Source organism: Triticum aestivum, chromosome 4D (assembly GCF_018294505.1).
Source record: "Triticum aestivum cultivar Chinese Spring chromosome 4D, IWGSC CS RefSeq v2.1, whole genome shotgun sequence".
Classification (NCBI taxonomy): domain Eukaryota; kingdom Viridiplantae; phylum Streptophyta; class Magnoliopsida; order Poales; family Poaceae; genus Triticum; species Triticum aestivum.
The window spans coordinates 243,182,711-243,201,246 of NC_057805.1; the positions used below are offsets into that span (position 1 = coordinate 243,182,711).

General features: G+C 42.8%; 1 pseudogene; it reads right to left on the bottom strand.

Moving 5' to 3' along the window:
* Positions 1-4,625: 4,625 nt before the first annotated feature.
* The window catches only part of LOC123096870 (uncharacterized), an 82,341-nt pseudogene continuing 68,430 nt past the window's right edge, over positions 4,626-18,536 (bottom strand).

The following is an 18,536-nucleotide window of genomic DNA, read 5'->3' on the forward strand; positions in this document are numbered from 1 at the left end:
TTGAAGATGGCCACAGGTGATGATTTTCCCCTCTAGCAGCGTGCCGGAACAGGGCTCCATATGGTATTTCGAAGGTACAGAGGTTTCCGGCGGTGGAACTTCTCATATAGGTTTGCTTTCAGGGGTTTCTGAATATATATGAATTTTTGGTGTCGGTCTCACGCAAAGAGGTGCCACAGGGGGCCCACAAGGCACCAGGGCACCGGGGGGGGGGGGGTGGGGCACACCCAGGTAGCTTGTGGGCCCCCTGTGGCTTTTCTGGACCTCCCACAAATCTTCTGGTGTCTCTTTCCTTCCAAAAAAATCCATCAAAAAGTTTCGTTGCATTTGGAGAACTATTATTTCTGCACAAAAACAACCCCACGATAGTTCTGCTAAAAATAGCGTTAGTCTGGGTTAGTTCCATTCAAACATACCAAAACCATATAAAATTGTTGTAAACATGGCATGAATTCTTCATAAATTATAGATACGTTGGAGACGTATCATGCGCCCATACTCCTTCCTTTGCTGCAAGATGATCTACCTCTCTTCTTTTGTTGTAAGATGGAGACAGTTGTGTTACATAGAGCCTTCTCCCTCTAGTTCTGGCATTTCTGCAGTATAGTCCACAGATATACCCCATTCCTTGACGCTGACTTCATAAGGTATTAATGGACGGTGGCAGCAGCTTAAACCTCATTTATGATGGGACATTGGAAAAAATATAATTCAGTACAACTCGTATCCAGCATAGCTTCATTACATTCATAGGAATTATCCCCTGCAGGGAGGCATGATGCAAATGGAAGATCACGCTTGATGTGGTCTTGGGCACTCCCGAGAACTATCGGTCCGAGGAGCTAACCTTCCACGTCGTGTCCATCTGAAGTGGCTACCATGCCCTCCTGGGGCGAGAAGCTTCATAAAGTTCCATGCCATACCCCATTACAGGTACGTGAAGCTCAAAATGCCAGGCCCCAATGGAGTGATAACTATCACCAGCATCCCCAATAGGGCACTCAGGGCCGAAAACACAACCGCCTCACTCGCCCTCGAATCACTGGCAGAGGCCTTTGCAGCCGAAGAATAGACTGCACTCCGGGCCACGGTCAACTTGGACGATGTTATCTTAGACAAAAGATCCAAATCAACCTCATTCAAGCCAGCCGATGAAATCGTCAAGTTTCAAGTACACCCAATGGACTCAAACAAAACAACGTCCATTGGTGCCGAGCTGAGTTCAGAAATCAATGAGGCACTACGAAATTTCCTTCGAGAAAATTGGGACATTTTCACCTGGCATCCTTTGTACATGCCAGGGAGCCCAAGGGATTTAGCCAACACAGCCAAAACATTATTAAAGGTTCCAAACCAGTTAAACAGGCACTTCGGCGATTTTCTGAGACCAAGCATCAAGCTATGGGCAAGGAACTAGCTAAATTACTAGAAGCTGGATTCATTCGTGACATCAAGGACACCAACTGGTTGGCTAACCTGGTCATGGTGCCCAAAAAGGACAGATCCTGATGCCTCTACGTTGATTTTAAAGACGTCAATAAGGCTTGCCCTAAGGATCCCTTTCCCTTACCGTGTATCGACCAGATCATTGACGCCATAGCAGGACACGACTCTTTATGCTTCCTGGATGCATACTCAGGGTACCATCAAATCAAGATGAAGGAGTCAGATCAGGAAGCAACAACCTTCATAACGCCCTATGGGCCATTTTGCTTCAACACAATGTCGTTCGTAGTAAAAAAACACCGGCCCAACCTATCAGCGCATGATTCAAACATGCCTGAAAGACCATATTGGCAAAATAGCCGAGGCCTACGTAGATGATGTGGTTGTCAAAACCAAGGATGTCAGTCATCTCGTCAAAGATCTCGGACATATTCACCAGTCTCGAGTATATCACATTGAGCTAAATCCCGAGAAATGCGTCCTCGGGGTACCAGCAGGTAAACTGTTGGGATTCATCGTCTCCCATAGAGGAATCGAAGCTAATCCGACCAAGATCCGAGCTGTCACAGAATTGGCAATACCTACCAAAATCAAACATGTTCAAAAGCTCGCTGGTTGCGTGGCCACCCTCAGTTGATTGATATCATAACTAGGATAAAAGGCCTTGATGCTGTAAAAACTCCTGAAATAGACCAAAAACTTCAAATGGACGAGCAAGGCAGGAGACGCACTAGAGGAAATCAAAAGGCTCCTTGCTACCAACCCTATACTCGCAGCACCCGGAGTAGGCGAGCCGATGTTACTATACATTTCAGCCACAAATCAAGTCGTCAGCTCGGTACTAGTAGTCGAACGCGATGCTGAAGGACATAAGTTCCAGGTGCAAAGGCCCGTATACTATATTTCCGAGGTGTTAACCTCTGATACGTCTCCAACGTATCTATAATTTGTTATTGTTCCGTGCTATTATAGTATCAATCTTGGGTGTTTTATATGCGACTATATGTCATTTTATATCATTATCTCGGAGTAACCTATTAAACCTGTGCCAACTGCCAGTAGTTATTTTCTGCTTGTTTTTGGTTTCCCAGGAAATCATTACGAAACGGAGTCCAAACTCTATGAAACTTTTTTATGATTTTTTTGGACAAAAGAGACCCTAGAAGCTTCAGGAGGAGACCAGACGAGAAGTGGGGACACAGCAAGGCAACAGAGCGCACCCTGATGCCTTGTGGGCCCCTCGTGGCTCTGTCTGACCTAATTACACCTCTATAAATTCTCTAAAATTGGGAAACCAACAGAGAGCCACCCGAAACACTTTCTCTACTGCCACAACTTTCTGTTCTTCCGCGATCCCATCTGGAGGCCTTTTTCGGTACTCCGTCGAAGGGGGAATTGATCATGGAGGGCTTCTACATCATCCTTGTTGCCTTTCGGTGATGCGTGAGTAGTTCACCAACAGACCTACTGGTCCATAGTGTTGGGGAACATAGTATTTCAAATTTTTTACCTACGATCACGCAAGATCTATCTAGGAGATGCATAGCAATGAGCGGGGAGAGTGTGTCCACGTAACCTCGTAGACCAAAAGCGGAAGCGTTTAATAACGCGCTTGATGTAGTCGAACGTCTTCGTGATCCAACCGATCCAAGCACCGAACGTACGACACCTCCGCCTTCAGCACACGTTTAGCTTGATGATGTCCCTCGATCTCTTGATCTAGTTGAGGACGATTGAGTGTTCCGTCAGCACGACGGCGTGGCGACGGTGATGATGAAGTTACCGGCGCAGGGCTTCGCCTAAGCACTGCGACGATATGACCGAGGTGTGTAACTGTGGAGGGGGGCACCGCACACGGCTAAGAGAAGCCTTGGTGTGTCTTTGGGGTGCCCCCTCGCACGTATATAAAGGGGGGAGGAGAGGTGGCCGGCCTAATGGGGGTGCGCGCCATGGGAGTCCAACTAGGATTCCCAATCCTAGTTGGAGTCCCCTTCCTTTCCAAGAGAGGGAGAGAGAGGGAAGGAGGAACAGGGGGCGCCACCCACTCCCTTGTCCAATTCGTACTTTCCATGGGGGGGCCTACCCTTGTGGCCCTTCTCCTCTTTCCACTAAGGCACATGAACTTCCGGGGGGGGGGGGGGAAGGGGGTTCCGGTAACCCCCGGTACTCCGAAACTTATCCGAAATGACCTGGACCATTCTGGTGTCCGAATGTAACCTTCCAATATATGAATCTTTACCTCTCGACCATTTTGAGACTCCTCGTCATGTCCGTGATCTCATCCGGGACTCCGAAAAAACTTCGGTCATCAAATCACATAACTCATAATACTAATCGTCGTCGAATGTTAAGCGTGCGGACCCTACGGGTTCGAGAACTATGTACATGACCGAGACACATCTCCGGTCAATAACCAATAGCGGAACCTGGATGCTCGTATTGGCTCCTACATATTCTACGAACATGTTTATCCACTACAAGAAATATATCAACTTGTGACCTTGACTATTGGTCACTGAAAGGTCATTGTTTTTCATTTGCGACCTTTATGTGACCAAAAACAGAAGGTCAAAAGCTGGCAGTCGTAAACTGAAATTAATGACCTTCTCTATGAGAAGGTCGTAGACGTTTACGACCAAAATATGTCTACTGTTTTGTTTTGGTCACTAGCAGCCTCCCAGGCCACGTAGGCATCCGACGTGGCAAACTGATGTGGCACAAGAATCAGCCCGGTCCAATTCGATTTTCTACATGGGCCTAGCCCAACAATTCGGCCTTTTTAATGTATTTTTTCTATTAACTTTCTCTAGATACATGGGCCTAGCCCAACAATTTGGCCTTTTTATTTTCTAGGGCATGGCCTTTCTGGCTCCAAAGTTTTTTTTTCAAAAGATAGGCCCACTAGTGAGATGGGACCCGGTTGTAAGGTTCTAGTAAGTGGGTCCGAGTTGTCACTGTTATATTCTTCAGATCTCAATTTTCCAGTAAATAAATAACAATATTTAAATCAGAATAGAGAGAAAACAAAATGCTTCAGACAGAGCACGACTAATCCGGAAAAATATGGTTCACATCATGAATACAATAAAAAAGAGCCAAACTTGGCACATTATTACAATCAAACATGGTTCACATTAGTTGTACAATAAAAAAAATGTTCACATCAGGTAACACATCTATCACAGTATAACTAGCTCCAATGCTTCTCCCAACTTGTTCATCCTGGACACAAAATGGTTAGAACAAGCAAACTGCGAAATTTTTATCATTTAAGCATAGAAAGACAGGGTGAGCAACATTTCGATGTTTGAAAAATGAACCAGGATTTCAATGGTTGAACAACAAAAAATTGATACAGTAGATCATATGCGGTTTAAATCAACCCCTAAGGAGAGACACGTTGACACATTCATTTGGCAACACCTGTAGAAATTGAACCTCATAAACATGCAATGTGGAATTTGTATCTCAAAGAAGTATACATACTTATCAGGTTTAATTAGCACAGAGAAGCCAAATGCTAGTAACTCGTGATTAGTACACAAGACAGGATTCAGCAAAGTAAACAAGAAGGTGGCTACAGTACAAAAGTAAGCTCATCACACAGAATAAATGAGTGGAACTACAATACATCCTCTAAATTAGCATGTTCACAAGATTAAAAGTAAGCGCAGCATAAGCATATGAGTTTTGTTTGGCACCACCACATCAAACATAGCAACGCCAACGTGAAAAGTTTCAGCATTATTGAGATATGTTTCCTCGAAATCATACTACACAGAGAAGGGTTCAGCCTCAAGTCTGAACTAGCCTTACATGGTGGAGTACATATTTTAGTGGCTACATAAACAAGAAGCATCGGCTTAAGTTGCAACCCGCAACAGAAACACTTGCAAAGATCGGGCACTTGGGGGTTTGGCAGGAGTACTACCTTGTGGATGTCGCCCATGAAGTGTGAGAGGAACAAGGGCGCTTCCGTCAGGTTATCTGCAGTATTCCATGCAGAAAAACATGGCATCTTGAGTATGAATTCAGTCAACCAAAAGAGATGTGCTGAAGTTCGTATGATCTAACTGAACATTACATTGGCGGGAAGATTTACAAGATGGCGATTGTGATGATGATCCGTAGGTGAGGAGCTGGGAGGTGTAGTTGTTGACGGCTCTGGCGACGTGGCAGCCCTTGACGCCCTCCTCGTCCTTGCTGCGAAGGATGGCCGGGACTCGGATGCTGTGCTCCCTGGGCGTCACCTGCTCCCTCTCATTGTAAGTTGTAATCAGGTGCGGGCTCCCTGGGCGATTCATGAAAGGGAAGTTCTCAAGCTTGACAATCTCGTTGTCCGACAAGTCAATCGTGTCAAACTAGTCCTGTTATCAAAAAAAAGGAACAAAGACAGTTATAAACACAGCTAGAGAAGGACCTGGAGCAACTACAAACAATTCAAAATGAGATTAAAAAAACCTATGATTTCAATTTCAAATCAAGCTAAACGGTTTAAATATTAAGCCATCGATAATACAAAAATCATAAGAGGTGTGTCACTGATTGTAGAGTCAGTACAAGAAAGTAGGCTGGTAACACAATAACAAGCCACACATAAAACTGTCATGCCCTGGACAACTACATAGAAGAAAGCAAAAGTAACCAGAACGGTAGAGGTGCGCTGATCAAGTATAAAAACACTATTCTGAACCGTAACAACAAAATCACCGCTCTTAGGTGGACACTACACAAAATATGCTCAAACAGTCACGCCAGGATGAATTGTCACAATGTCAAGATTAGTATTTCCCACAAAAGTTGATGATGTTCCGGTTCCATATTTTTCTACCAGTATGAAACAAGGTTGAAAAAAAGAAGACAAATGCAGAACTAGCCAACTGACAGTACAGATCAAAAGGAAAATAAAACAAAGGAACACAAACCCATAAAGCATCAAGGTTGAATTACCACTCTGCGGAACCAAACTGCAGGGTTATTCTAGTTCTATACACAAAAGATTTAACATGTTTTCCTACTAGTATTTACAATGTTTTTATTTCGGTAATTTAGAAAGAGGGGAGATGGGGCACAGAACTTTGAGGCACTGTTATGAGGTAGTGTCTGATGAAGGTTGCCCTTTGGGGCGGCAGCGGTAGCTCGACCAAATGTAGCAGCAGCACCTCCGACTGGCACAGGGGCAAATACCGAGAATAATGTCATGACAAAAGCAACACAGAAGGCTTTTGTGATGGCGTACCTGAAAATAGCAGTAGTAGGTTAGTGTGGTTTATGTATATTTGCACAGCACACATCATAACAGATAAACAAAGGCCAAGAACCCATAGGTGCCAGAAAACAAAAATCTTTTTAGACTAATGCCTATTCCATGCCATCTGATCTACAACAGCAAAATTCACTACACAATAGTTATTTCATAGAAGAATGTTACTCCAGCAGTACAATTCACTACACAGTAGTTATTTTATAGAAAAATGTTCCTCCATGTGCACCAAAAGCAGCCAATGCATCTTTTCACTGAGCTTGCTGGGGAAAAGCAATGATGCTACAGAAGCAGTTCTTGAACTTAATCCGTACTAAATGCGCAAAGTAACCGGAGAGAGATTGTCTGCACAATCCCATCCGAGCTTCTGAACCATACAACAGCAGACTAAATGCCACTGAAAGAACATCACAGTGACTTGAAAAGCAATACAGCGGACGGAATTAACATATGCTATTTGCAAATTGGAAAGAGATTGATTGTAGAATCCCATCTGAACTTCTGAACCATGCAAACAACACTGAGGCTACCACCGAAAGAACACCGCAATGACTTGACAAGGAGTACTATTTTTTTACAAAATGGAAGGTTAACAGCTCTTCATAGGGAAGTAACAGCAGTTAGCAAGATGGAACTTGCACAAAAGTGCAAGAGCTGGCCTAGAAAATGCAGCATATCCTTTCCAAACTATGCAACCTTAAGTCACTGCACTACAAAACTTCAATTGCACAAAATTGCAAGAGTAAGTTCACTGAGAGAATCCCAGACTATGCAATCCTGAGCAATTGCACTACAAAACTTTGTCGGCAAGTGGCTCAGGCTATGAAAAGAAACCCCTCAAGCAGGTCAACAAAATGAGTGCATCGCATTTCTAAGAGAACGTAGGAGCCAGTCACATGAATTAGCAAGGCTGTATACAGGTTCCAGCTATCCACCCATTTTATAAACAGGTTGTTAGCGAGCCCACTTGCATACTAGTTGCAGGCGCGGAGAGAAGAAAGAAGAAGCAATGCTTTGCTGAGCACAGTTGTTCAGTTGCAACTAGTGAAGATGAAACTGAGCTGGGTATGTCCTCCTGAATGAACAGGTCATTGCTAGTGTAGAACAATGTGTATTTGTGGACAAAGGCACGATGATAACTGGAATGAGCTATTATGGCTGAATAAGTAGACTAAATTGTTGCCGGATTGATTGATTGGTTGATTCCACAGTGCACTGGACCAACAAAATTGTTCCCAGCAATGCTTATTTCTACCCTGTGGAGCCTTCCTACACTGATCTACTAGTTGTAGCACTTACTGCGACCAACATGTTATGGTCCAAGTTGAGGTACAAAAGAAACCAGAAATTAAATCGGCTAGATGTCGACTGAAACCTGCTGAGACTAACAAGCTGCAGCCAAACTGACAAAGTGGTCTCGCTATTGTGTTACTCACAATGCAGATGTTGAGAATTTAATGTCCGACAGCACCAAACTGAAACCGAACCTGAATGGTCTTGACACTTCCTGACTGAACCTGAACGCAGTGTGGGGGTTTGGAGAGGAGGCGTACGTACATAGCAAGTCCACGGCAACTCTTTCTACCCTCATGGGCCTCGCTGCGGCCGGTGAGCAGGAAGGTCTTGAAGCCGAGGTCGCGGACCTCCCTGTAGAGGCGGAGGCTGGAGGGGAACGCTGGCGCCTCCCCCGTCTCCACCCACCAGTCGAACTCCCGGTGATCGAACGACTCCAGCCTGCAATCGAACAGAAAATTAACCGCGCGTGTTAATAGCAGGCTCGTGATCTCGAAATGTGACAAGCGTGGGTCGCCCACCCGTATCCGTGCCGCGCGTAGTAGGGGAGGTTGTAGAGCAGCGTCTTGTCGACGTCGAAGACCCAGGCGCCGGTGGCAGCGGCGGCGCGGGCGTAGGCGGAGGCCTCCCCGCGATGAGGTCGAGGTCAGAGCGGTAGGCGGGGTCGGTGAGGTATGCGTGCACGTGCGGCACGCAGTCCTGCGGCACGGCGGCCCACGGCGCCAGGTTGTTGGCCTCCCCGCCGTCCTCCAGCTCGCGCACCGCAGGTCCACGACAGTCTCTGTGGACGCGGTGGGTGGCGCGCTCAGGTGGCGGGAGGACCAGGGGTGGGCCGGCGGCGAGGTTGGTGTAGTGATGGGAGGAAGGGGGTGGTGGACGAGGGAGACTTGGATTGGGATCTGGAGAGAATGGGGGAGGCGGCTGGAGTGGGAGGGGCTGGCGGGGAGGAGCTCTGCCGGATCTAGAAGGGGAGAGGAGAGAGCGAGGGAAAGAAAGGAGGCGGGGGGGGGGGGGGGTGGATGGAAAATGCCACAAGACAGAGCTAGGGTTTTGGGGATGGTGTGGAAGGGCTGAGGACTGCCGTTGGATCCCCGATCATCCGACGGTGTTTGATGCACGATCCGCGTGACACGTCCATGAACCAATCAGATTACAGTACGACGTTATGACCATTTAAATTGGTCATGGTTGACTAAAATTAACGTGTTGAAATCATGTCAGCTATTTTATGACCTGAAAAATTCAAAAAGAAAAATGGAAAACCTTCTCATTGTGTCACTAAATATGAACAAGTTTTCAGGAAAAATAACAAACAAGAAATAAGATAAATATCTTTTAAAATGTGTCTTGAGAAATGAGTTTTTTGGCAAAAAAACATTTTTTATTTTTCGAGTGTCCAAAATGAGTTTTTTTTTGTGATGGACCTATCATATATTTGTTGTAAAATTGTACCAAATAAATTTTATATAATATTAGGCCATGTTTAATGCACAATTGACCAAATGGTTGGGTATAAAAAGTTTTGATCCACCTCTCGTGAAAAAACAAATTTCCGCCGATTCAGCTGGAAGCGGGTCAAATTTGAACTGTAGCTACCTCGTAGTTTGCTCTTTATTTTTTCCAAAAATCATTCGTAGGTACATAAGTATCTATTTAATCAGAGAAACACCAAAAAAATTCCAAGATTCAACCACTAGCTAGGAAGGGTCATGCCCGCTGTTTTGACCGCATTTCGAAACGGGCATGAAAAATTCAAAAAAGAAATCAAAAAATTGGAAAACCTTCGCATTGTGTCATTATATGTGACCAAGTTACCAGCAAAAATTATAAACTTGTAATACGGCGATTATTTTAAAAAAGTGTTATAAAAAACGAGCTATCAAGTGTGAAGATTAATGGCTTTCAACCCAAATGCTCAATCTTATGGCCACATTCATGACATAGTTTGTTCAAATGATCTCGTATTGTGCACAAGGGTGCATATTGGAATGACAAACAATGTTGATTAAGGAAGTTTTCATTTTCTTTGGACGAAAAATTCATTTTCCATTTTTTGAGTGCCCAAAATGAGTTTTTCTGTGAAGGACCTACTATATATTTGTTGCAAAATTGTACCAAGTCAATTTTCTAAAATACTAGGACATATTTAATGCACAATTGACCAAATGGTTGGGTGTAAAAAGTTTTGATCCACCTCTCATGAAAAAGACAAATTTCTGCCGATTCAGCTGGAAGCGGGTCAAATTTGAACTGTAGCTACCTCGTAGTTTGCTCTTTATTTTTTCCAAAAATCATTTCTAGGTACATAAGTATCTATTTAATCAGAGAAACACCAAAAAAATTCCAAGATTCAACCACTAGCTAGGAAGGGTCATGCCCGCTGTTTTGACCGCATTTCGAAACGGGCATAAAAAATTCAAAAAATTGGAAAACCTTCGCATTGTGTCATTATATGTGACCAAGTTACCAGAAAAAATTATAAACTTGTAATACGGCGATTATTTAAAAAAGTGTTATTAGAAACGAGCTATCAAGTGTGAAGATGAATGGCTTTAACCCAAATGCTCAATCTTATGGCCACATTCATGGCATAGTTTGTTCAAATGATCTCGTATTGTGCACAAGGGTGCATATTGGAATGACAAACAATGTTGATTAAGGAAGTTTTCATTTTCTTTGGACGAAAAATTCATTTTCCATTTTTCGAGTGCCCAAAATGAGTTTTTTTTTCTGCGAAGGACCTACTATATATTTGTTGCAAAATTGTACCAAGTCAATTTTCTAAAATACTAGGACATTTTTAATGCACAATTGACCAAATGGTTGGGTGTAAAAAGTTTTGATCCACCTCTCGTGAAAAAGACAAATTTCTGCCGATTCAGCTGGAAGCGGGTCAAATTTGAACTGTAGCTACCTCGTAGTTTGCTCTTTATTTTTTCCAAAAATCATTTCTAGGTACATAAGTATCTATTTAATCAGAGAAACACCAAAAAAATTCCAAGATTCAACCACTAGCTAGGAACGGTCATTCCCGCCGTTTTGACCGCATTTTGAAACGGGCATAAAAAATTCAAAAAAAATCAAAAAATTGGAAAACCTTCGCATTACGTCATTATATGTGACCAAGTTACCAGCAAAAATTATAAACTTGTAATATGGAAATTATTTTAAAAAGGTGTTCTCAGAAATGAGCTATGATGCGTGAAGATTCATGGCTTTCAAGCCAAATAATCAACCTTATGGCCACATTCATGGCATAGTTTGTTCAAATGATCTCATACTGTGCACAAGGGTGCATATTGGAATTCCAAACAATGTTGCCTAAGGGAGTTTTCATTTTCTTTTCACGGAAAATACATTTTCCATTTTCTGAGTGCCCGAAATGAGTTTTTTTGTGAAGGACCTACCATATATTTGTTGCAAAATTGGACCTAATCAATTTTATAAAATACTAGGCCATATTTAATGCACAATTGACAAAATGGTTGGGTGTCAAAAGTTTTGATCCACCTCTGGTGAAAAAGACAAATTCCCGCCGATTCAGCTGGAAGCGGGTCAAATTTGAATTGCAGCTGCCTCATAGTTTGGTCTTTATTTTTTCCAAAAATCATTTCTAGGTAAATAAGTATCTATTTAATCATAAATACATGGTTTGATGGCGAGACATAGAGGTTTGGACGGTGGCCGAGGGCCCCAACTCTAGAGCGCATACGCTCGCATGCCCGTCGCGTGGTCACCGCGTGACCGTGGCGTTGCCATGCGTTCTGGGCGGCCTAGGCATGTCTAGTTGGCTGGGCACTCCACAGGTAGGTGCTAGGAAGAAAATTACAACATAAGATTCTCATGAGGAGACCGAACTATGCTCAAAGATGAATTAGCAGCCAAGTGTTTGATTAGCGGTATGGGAAATGCACATGGCCAATGGGCGTGAGTTTTGGCTGAGGATGATCATATACTAAGAAGAATGTCTTCACAAATTTTTAGGGAAATCAAGAATATATAAATAACACTTCCTTCACAAAGTGCTGCTCTGAACAGAATAGGAAAATGAATATTGTTGAGTTATTTTTGAACTAGGCAAGGAAGGTTTTTGACATATTTGATGAAGATATGATCCAAACAATTTATGAGAATTTTTGGGGAATTTTTGGAATAACAGAAATATAGGTTGCTTCACAACCTAGGGCAAAAATTGACACATGGACATGACACATAGGCAAAACTGTTGAGATGGCGCCTAGTCATCACAACCCACCACAATTTACAAGGCTATGACCATCTATATTGGTCATTAACAACTAGAAATAAGGCAGCGGACCAGCGCTGTTTTCTATATGACCATTTCGTGTAAGGAAATTACGACCTTTCTGACCAAAATGGTCGCAATGGTTTAGGGTTTGGAGCCCCCCGAACAGCTTTTGACCAATTGGTCTCAAATGGTCATAGATCTATAACCGATTCTTCCAAGGTCATTGACAGAAGGTCAATAGTTGACATATTTCTTGTAGTGATTGGTCAAACCACATAACAACATACGTTGTTCCCTTTGTCATCATTATGTTACTTGCCTGAGATTCGATCGTGGTATCATCATACCTAGTTCAATCTCATTACCGGCAAGTCTCTTTACTCGTTCCGTAATGCATCATCCCATAACTAACTCATTAGTCACATTTCTTGCAAGGCTTATAGTGATGAGCATTACCGATAGGGCCCAGAGATACCTCTCCAATACACGGAGTGAAAAATCCTAATCTCGATCTATGCCAACTCAACAAACACCATCGGAGACACCTGTAGAGCATCTTTATAATCACCCAGTTACGTTGTGACATTTGATTGCACACAACGTGTTCCTCCGGTATTCGGGAGTTGCATAATCTCATAGTCAGAGGAACATGTATAAGTCATGATGAAAGCAATAGCAATAAAACTAAACAATCATTTATGCTAAGCTAACGGATGGGTCTTGTCCATCACATCATTCTCTAATGATGTGACCCCGTTCATCAAATGACAACACATGTCTATGGTGAGGAAACTTAACCATCTTTGATTAACGAGCTAGTCAAGTAGAGGCATACTAGGGACACTTTGTTTTGTCTATGTATTCACACATGTACTAAGTTTCCGGTTAATACAATTCTAGCATGAATAATAAACATTTATCATGATATAAAGAAATATAAATAACAACTTTATTATTGCCTCTAGGGCATATTTCCTTCAGTCTGCCACTTGCACTAGTCAATAATCTAGATTAGACAGTAATGATTCTAACACCCATGGAGTCTTGGTGATGATCATGTTTTGCTCGTGAGAGAGGCTTAGTCAATGGGTCTGCAACATTCAGTTCCGTATGTATCTTCCAAATCTCCATGTCTCCCTCCTTGACTTGATCGCGGATGGAATTGAAGCGTCTCTTGATGTGCTTGGTTCTCTTGTGAAATCTGGATTCCTTTGCCAAGGCAATTGCACCAGTATTGTCACAAAATATTTTCATTGGACCCGATGCACTAGGTATTACACCTATATCAGATATGAACTCCTTCATCCAGACTCCTTCATTTGCTGCTTTCAAAGCAGCTATGTACTCTGCTTCACACGTAGATCCCGCCACGACGCTCTGCTTGGAACTGCACCAACTGACAACTCCACCATTTAATATAAATACGTATCCGGTTTGTGACTTAGAGTCATCCGGATCAGTGTCAAAGCTTTCATCGACGTAACCATTTACGACGAGTTATTTGTCACCTCCATAAACGAGAAACATATCCTTGGTCCTTTTCAGGTATTTCAGGGTGTTCTTGACCGCTGTCCAGTGATCCACTCCTGGATTACTTTGGTACCTCCCTACTAAACTAATAGCAAGGCACACATCAGGTCTGTTACACAGCATTGCATACATGATAGAACCTATGGCTGAGGCATAGGGAAGGACTTTCATTTTCTCTCTATCTTCTGTAGTGGTCGGGCATTGAGTCTGACTCAACTTCACACCTTGTAACACAGGCAAGAACCCTTTCTTTGACTGATCCATTTTTAACTTCTTCAAAACTTTATCAAGGTATGTGCTTTGCGAAAGTCCACTTAAGCGTCTTGATCTATCTATATAGATCTTGATGCCCAACATATAAGCAGCTTCACCGAGGTCTTTCATTGAAAAATTCTTATTCAAGTATCCTTTTATGCTATTCAGAAATTCAGTATCATTTCCGATTAACAATATGTCATCCACATATAATATCAGGAATGCTGCAGAGCTCCCACTCACTTTCTCGTAAATACAGGCTTCTCCAAAAGTCTGTATAAAACCATATGCTTTGATCACACTATCAAAGCGTATATTCCAACTCCGAGAGGCTTGCACCAGTCCATAAATGGATCGCTGGAGCTTGCACACTTTGTTAGCACCTTTTGGATCGACAAAACCTTCTAGTTTCATCATATACAACTCTTCTTTAAGATATCCATTAAGGAATGCAATTTTGACATCCATTTGCCAAATTTCATAATAATAAAATGCGGTAATTGCTAACACGATTCAGATAGACTTAAGCATCGCTACGGGTGAGAAGGTCTCATCGTAGTCAACTCCTTGAACTTGTCGAAAACCTTTTGTGACAGGTCGAGCTTTGTAGACAGTACCATTACCGTCAGCGTCAGTCTTCTTTTTGAAGATCCATTTATTCTCTATGGCTTGCCGATCATCGGGCAAGTCAACCAAAGTCCACACTTTGTTCTCATACATGGATCCCATCTCAGATTTCATGGCCTCAAGCCATTTTGCGGAATCTGGGCTCATCATCGCTTCCTCATAGTTCGTAGGTTCATCATGGTCAAGTAACATGACTTCCAGAACAGGATTACCGTGCCACTCTGATGCGGATCTTACTCTGGTTGACCTACGAGGTTCGGTAGTAACTTGATCAGAAGTTTCATGATCATCATCATTAGCTTCCTCACTAATTGGTGTAGGAATCACTGGAACTAATTTCTGTGATAATCACTGGAACGTGCTCTGGTTGACCTCGAGGCATGGTAGTAACTTGATCCGAAGTTTCATGATCATTATCATTAGGTTCCTCACTAGTTGGTGCAGGCATCACGGGAACCGTTTTCTGTGACGAGCAACTTTCCAATTCGTGAGAAGGTACAATTACCTCATCAAGTTCTACTTTCCTCCCACTCACTTCTTTTGAGAGAAACTCCTTCTCTAGAAAGGATCCATTCTTAGCAACGAATATCTTGCTTTCGGATCTGTGATAGAAGGTGTACCCAACTGTCTCCTTTGGGTATCCTATGAAGACACATTTCTCCGATTTGGGTTCGAGCTTATCAGGTTGAAGTTTTTTCACATAAGCATTGCAGCCCAAACTTTAAGAAACGACAACTTGGGTTTCTTGCCAAACCACAATTCATATGGTGTCGTTTCAATGGATTTAGATGGTGGCCTATTTAACGTGAATGCAGCCGTCTCTAAAGCATAACCCCAAAACGATAGCGGCAAATCAGTAAGACACGTCATAGATTGCACCATATCTAATAAAGTGCAGTTATGACATTCGGACACACCATTACGCCGTGGTGTTCCAGGTGGCGTGAGTTGCGAAACTATTACGCACTGTTTCAAGTGAGGACCAAACTCATAACTCAAATATTCCCCTCCACGATCAAATCGTAGAAACTTTATTTTCTTGTTACGATGATTTTCCACTTCACTCTGAAATTCTTTGAACTTTTCAAATGTTTAAGACTTATGTTTCATCAAGTAGATATACCCATATCTGCTTAAATCGTCTGTGAAGGTCAGAAAATAACGATACCCGCCGTGAGCCTCAACACTCATTGGACCGCATACATCAGTATTTATTATTTCCAACAAGTGTGTTGCTCGCTCCATTGTTCCGGAGAATGGAGTCTTAGTCATCTTCCCCATAAGCATGGTACGCAAGCATCAAGCGATTCCAAAAGCCCATCAGCATGGAGTTTCTTCATGCGCTTTACACCAATATGACCTAAATGGCAGTGCCACAAATAAGTTGCACTATCATTATTAACCTTGCATCTTTTGGCTTCAATATTATGAATATGTGTATCACTACAATCGAGATTCAACAAGAATAGACCACTCTTTAAGGGTGCATGACCATAAAATATATTACTCACATAAATAGAACAACCATTATTCTCTGATTTAAATGAATAACCGTCTCGCATCAAACAAGATCTAGATATAATGTTCATGCTTAACGCTGGCACCAAATAACAATTATTCAGGTCTAAAACTAATCCCGACGGTAGATGTAGAGGTAGCGTGCCGACGGCGATCACATCGACTTTGGAACCATTTCCTACGCGCATTGTCACCTCGTCCTTAGCCAATCGTCGTTTAATCTGTAGCCCCTGTTTCGAGTTGCAAATATCAGCAACAGAACCAGTATCAAATGCCTAGGTGCTACTACAAGCATTAGTAAGGTACACATCAATAACATGTATATCAAATATACCTTTCACTTTGCCATCCTTCTTATCCTCCAAATACTTGGGGCAGTTCCGCTTCCAGTGACCAGTCCCTTTGCAGTAGAAGCACTCAGTCTCAGGCTTAGGTCCAGACTTGGCTTCTTCACTTGAGCAGCAAATTGCTTGCCGTTCTTCTTGAAGTTCCCCTTCTTCCCTTGCCCTTCTTCTTGAAACTAGTGGTCTTGTTAACCATCCACACTTGATGCTCCTTCTTGATTTCTACCCCCGCAACCTTTAGCATCGCGAAGAGCTCGGGATTGTCTTATCCATCCCCTGCATATTATAGTTCATCATGAAGATTTTGTAGCTTGGTGGCAGTGATTGAAGAACTCTGTCAATGACACTATCATCAGGAAGATTAACTCCCAGTTGAGTCAAGTGGTTGTGGTACCCAGACATTCTGAGTATATGTTCACTGACAGAACTATTCTCCTCCATTTTGCAGCTGTAGAACTTATTGGAGACTTCATATTTCTCAATCCAGGCATTTGCTTGAAATATTAACTTCAACTCCTGGAACATCTCATATGCTCCATGACGTTCAAAACATCGTGGAAGTTCCGATTCTAAGCCGTAAAGCATGTCACACTGAACTATCAAGTAGTCATCAGCTTTGCTCTGCCAGACGTTCATAACGTCCGGAGTTGCTCCTGCAGCGGGTCTTGCACCTAGCGGTGCTTCCAGGACGTAATTCTTCTGTGCAGCAATGAGGATAATCCTCAAGTTACAGACCCAGCCCATGTAGTTGCTACCATCATCTTTCAACTTAGCTTTCTCTAGGAACACATTAAAATTCGAAGGAACGGTAGCACGGGCCATTGATCTACAACAACATAGACATGCAAAAATACTATCAGGTGCTAAGTTCATGATAAATTGAAGTTCAATTAATAATATTACTTAAGAACTCCCACTTAGATAGACATCCCTCTAGTTATCTAAATGATCACATGATCCATATCAACTAAACCATGTCCGATCATCACGTGAGATGGAGTAGTTTTCAATGGTGAACATCACTATGTTGATCATATCTACTATATGATTCACGTTCGACCTTTCGGTCTTAGTGTTTCGAGGCCATATCTGCATATGCTAGGCTCGTCAAGTTTAACCCGAGTATTCTGCGCGTGCAAAACTAGCTTGCACCCGTTGTATATGAACGTAGAGCTTATCACACCCGATCATCACGTAGTGTCTCGGCACAATGAACTGTAGCAATGTTGCATACTCAGGGAGAACACTTATACCTTGAAATTTAGTGAGGGATCATCTTATAATGCTACCGCCATACTAAGGAAAATAAGATGCATAAAGGATAAACATGACATGCAATCAAAATAAGTGATATGATATGGCCATCATCATCTTGTGCCTTTGATCTCCATCTCCAAAGCACCGTCATGATCACCATCATCACCGGCTTGACACCTTGATCTCCATCCTAGCATCGTTGTCGTTTCGCCAACTATTGCTTCCATGACTATCGCTACCGCTTATTGATAAAGTACATCAATTACATGGCGATTGCATTTCATAAAATAAAGCGACAGCCATAAGGCTCCTACCAGTTGCCGATAACTTTTACAAAACATGATCATCTCATACAACAATTTATATATCATCACGTCTTGACCATATCACATCACAACATGTGCTGCAAAAACAAGTTACACGTCCTCTACTTTGTTGTTGCAAGTTTTACATGGCTGCTATGGGCTTCTAGCAAGAACCGTTCTTACCTACGCATCAAAACCACGCCGATTTTTTCGTCAAGTGTGCTGTTTTAACCTTCAACAAGGACCGGGCGTGGTCAAAGTCGATTCAACTAAAGTTGGAGAAACATACACCTGCTAGCCACCTGTGTGCGAAGCACGTCGGTAGAACCAGTCTCATGAACACGGTCATGTAATGTCGGTCCGGGCCGCTTCATATAACAATACCGCCGAATCAAAGTAAGACGTTGCTGGTAAGCAGTATGACTATTATCGCCCACAACTCTTTGTGT